The 4,263-nt window shown below is 56.7% G+C and overlaps 1 protein-coding gene across 20 annotated transcripts in view; it reads left to right on the top strand.

Moving 5' to 3' along the window:
* LOC121662852 overlaps positions 1-4,263 on the top strand; it is a 35,478-nt gene that overhangs the window by 27,156 nt on the left and 4,059 nt on the right. The window lies entirely within an intron of this gene.

Genomic DNA, 4,263 nt, shown 5'->3' with positions numbered 1-4,263 from the left:
GAGGAGAGGAGAGGAGAGGAGAGGAGAGGAGAGGAGAGGAGAGGAGGAAGGGAGGGATGGAGGAAGGAAGGAAGGAAGGAAGGGATGGAGAAGGCCGAGCTGGTCCCAGGGTGACCCCAAGGGTTTCACTCCCCGAGCCCCCCCGTGATGCCACCTCAGCGCGGCCTCTGAATGATTTCTATGGATAAAAAAATAATAAGAATAAAATAATAAAATAAATCCAAGCGATGCGCCGGGAAGCGCTCGGGATTGGGGGAGAGACGGGAAAGAGGGGGGAGGAAAGGAGGGGGGAGGATGGCGAGAGCTTAAAAATTACAGTGGGAATTAGCAGGAGTCTGAGCCGTTGTTTGCGCTGCCCATTAGCATCTGCCTATTTATCTGTCACCAGATCCTCGTGGCATCCATCCCCGCATCCATCTGGATCCCTGTCAGTCCGGCTGCCTGTCCAATTATCCGGGAGCATGGCAAAGCCCCCCTGACAGGGCAGACGCGAGCCCACCTCGGCCGCCCTTCCCCAGCCCTTCAGGAGCCCGTTCCCTCCCCGAACAGCACAAGGGCGCTCCTGGAGGGATGTGGGAACGGAGGGGAAAGCGGGCAAGTTTGGCACGCTTGGTTTTAGGGCCGAGCTCTCCCAATCCCGGCCGCCCCATGGATGCTCCATCCGGGCCGCGGGCATTGGGGCAGCTCCGGCGCTTCTTTGTGGGGTTTCTTTGTTCAGGTTCCCCCCCTCCCCGCCTGCCCCCCGGCCCCGAGGAGCAAATCAGCGGCGTTTGCATATTCAGAGCAGGTGGGGGCCCATATGCCCGAGATGCACCAGACAAAATTAGCCACCATAATCATAATCAAGTGTGCCGAGGTGCTGGGGGCAGGGCGAGCCTGGCAGACAAGGCTGATAATTATGGAGCTCAGCATGTGCGCAGCGCTTTTCCCAACAATTATGCCGAGCTCAGCAAGCTGGAGATGAGGCTCGTTCCAGCCACCCTCCGTCGCCCACCGGGAGATCGCTCCCGGGAGGGTTGAGCCGGTCCCGGTCCTTCCCGAGGGTCTTTTGGGAGGTTGGCGAGGGTCCCACCCCATCCCGATGCCCTTTTCCAATCCGTTTTCCAAGCTGGGTTGTGGCTTGCTGGTGGCAGCTTGGGCGTCGCACGGCTCGAGGTGAGCCCCGAGCTCCTTCCCGCATCTCGATCCTGGGCTTAAATCCGCATTTCCCACCCGGATTTATCCAAGGTTCTTCCAGAACCATCCTCATCCCATCCCGCTGTCCCTGTCCTGCGTGGACAACAACACAAACCCTCCGTAAAGGGAGCTTCGGCTTCCCAAAAATCCCTTTATTTTTGCCTCCCGGCCCCTCGCCGTCCTCCCCCGCCTTTTCCAGGGGTGCCTTATCCCCTCGGATCCCTGGGAAAGGCGGGCGGTGGCGGGAGGTGACACTCCGGATCCATCGGCGGCTGCCAGCGCTCCGGGGCCGGTGTCAGGCAGCATTTCCCGGGAGGAGCCCTGCGGAAAGGGCACCGGGAAGGGCACCGGGAAGGGCACCGGGAAGGAGCCGGCGGGAGCTGCGGGAGATTTTCGGGACCAGCCCCCGCCTCGGGATGCCCCAAGCACCTTCCGACCTGCGTGCAGCCGAGCAGGAGGAGGAAAATCCAGTGTTTTCCTCTTGGAAGAAGGCTGGGAGCGGCTGTGGGTCCGTGGGAGCTGCTTCCCTTGGGGTGCCCCGGTGAGGTGGGGACCGAGCTTGGAGCTGTTCCCGGGTGGATCAGCTCAAGGAGCTCGGGACGGGTGGGAATCGCGGCTCTGCTTCCATCCTTCCTCCTCCTCTTCCTCCTCCTCCTCTCCCCCGTGTGGTGTTTGGGGTCAGGCGAAACAATTCCCACCCAGCCCCGAGGAAAATGCCGGAATTCCACAGCTCTGGGACAGCTCAAAAAAAAGAGGATTTTCCAGGCAGGGAGGTTTGGGGACATCCCAGAATCCATTCCCAGTCCCCTCCCAGCTCCATGAACAGCAGGAAGCACCAAACCAGCACAAAAACCAGGGGATTCGTCAGGAAATGATGGAAAAGCTGGGAAAGGAGCGGTATGGATCATTGAGGCATCTCCCAAAATCCAGGAAAACAGCCCCCAAATCCCACATTTCTCCAGGATGGGGCAGCAAATGCCCCTGGGGAGAAATTCCACGCCTTGGAGGGGGATTCGGTGTCCCTGAAGATCCTGCCCGGCTGTTGGAAGAGCCATTGGATCCTTTCCGGGCTGGATTTTCCCTCCGGGAAGCGGGGAAGGATCCGATCCTTGGCAATTCCCCATCGCTCGGCATCTGATCCGCACAAAGAATTCCCGACCCTTATCTCCATGCGGGAATTTCTGTGCGGCTGGAGCCCCGAAAGATCCCACATTGGCCCCATTTCCCACCCACAGAGATCCGCAACTCCTTTTTTTGGGAGAGTTTGGAATAACTCGGCAGGAACTTGGATTCACTCCCCTCCAAGCCCTTCTTGCCCTTATTCAAGGAAAATTTGCCTTTTTTTAGGATTTTCCAAATCCCAGCAAATCGGGGTCGTTTCCACGCCATGAGCCTGCGCTGATCCTCCTCTTTCTTCCCCAAATATTGAGTTTTTCCCTGGCTGAGCCCTTCCCAAATATGCCCAAATCATCTCCTTCGGAGCAGGGAATGCTGAGGAGCTTCCCGGGGACTTCCATGGGTTCAGGGCAGACCCCAAATACCCCATTTTTGGGGGTGGTGGGGCTGCGGCCACCTCTGGGAGAAGGATTTTTAAATATTCCCTGCCGGAGATTCAGGATTTCGAGGTTTTAAAAGGAATTGGCTGGCGAGAAACAGAAGAAACAGAATTAAAACAAGTCAGCGCCGCCTTTTCACCACCTTTCCCACGCTTTGGGAGCAGAGAGGCTTTGGAAAACTTGGCAAAAGCGGGAAAACCCCTCCACCTGTTTGCTTTTAAATCGCGCTTTTTTTTTTTTTTTCGGGGGAAAAAAAAAAAAAAAAAAAAAACCGGGATGAGGGGGAAAAAAAAAAAAATCCTCTCCCACCCCACAGGACTAAAAAGCGGCCGTAAATCCCGCTGGATCTCGCAGGCCGGCGGTGATTGAGATGCAGGGAGCAGGGGACAAGGTGACTGCCGGCTCCATAAATATTATTGGGAGCGACGGGGCCGCCCGGGGCCGGCGGGAGGGGACAAAGCGCCCATTGAGCTCCGGCCCAGCTGCCGCGGGGAGCCGGGACGGGCGGGGGTCAAGGTCAGAGGTGGCTCCTGCCTGGGTTTTTCCCCCTTTTTCCTCATCAAAACCCCTTTTCCTCAAGCGCGGAAAATTTAAGAAAGCTCCGCCAGGGAGGGGAAACTGAGGCACGGGGGTTGGCTCCGGAAGAGCTTTTTGGGGTCTGTTTAATGCCAAATAAATTCAGATTGAGGCGTGGTGGGCTCTGCTGTGTGCCCACCCCAAACCTCCGCACCCCGCGCCCGGATCCCCCCATTCCAGCGGTTTTTCCATGCGGATGGAAAACCGGAGCTTGGGGTTCAACGCTGCTGCCCCAAAAACTTGGAATTTTCGGGCTCTCCATCCCTTGGCAACGCTCGGTTTCCATGGCAAAGAGCCGGGAACCTCCGGGAGAATCTTCCAGGAGAATCCAGCTCCGGTTTTGGTTTTTTTGGGGGAATGTTTTGAGGCCATCCTGAGCCTCGCAGCCCGGCTTGACCTGGGAACAGGTGAGCAGCCGGCAGAGCTTCTCCTGGAAAAGAGGAGATGATTTTTTGGGATATCCCCACCAAAAAATGCTCCTCCCCATCCCTGCAAGCCCAGCTCGGGAGCTCCAAAGGTTTTAAAGGGCTCCAAATTTATGCAAATGAGCCGCTTTTCCTGTTTTTCCCCACTTTTCCAAGGTTTAACAGACACCAGGAAAGGAGGCGCAGGGCACTGGGACAGCGCTGGGGGCTGGGAATGCGCCTGAATGCTCAAAAATCAGGATTCCCGCAGAAAATCCCAACGGAAAGGATATTTTTTTAGTTCAAAAAACAAATAAATTTTGAAATCCCAGAATTTCTGCGCCCCGCTTGGCGTTGTCCGAGAATTGGGTTCAATTCTCCTTTTTCTCGTCCTCAGTGGATAAAATTCCACACGGGAGCCGTGGCAGGATCAGGGACAGCCCCTCCACGGAGACATTCCCGGCAGAAACCACCCCGAATCCCCATTTTTCCACCCCAAATTCCCGTTTTCCACCCCAAATCGGCTTCGTTTTTTGTTTTGGTTTGGTTTG

Source organism: Corvus kubaryi, unplaced genomic scaffold, assembly GCF_017639235.1.
Source record: "Corvus kubaryi isolate FWS band 111438036 unplaced genomic scaffold, C.kubaryi_AGA036_p1.0 37262, whole genome shotgun sequence".
Taxonomy (NCBI): domain Eukaryota; kingdom Metazoa; phylum Chordata; class Aves; order Passeriformes; family Corvidae; genus Corvus; species Corvus kubaryi.
This window is presented reverse-complemented; position numbering and strand designations above follow the sequence as displayed.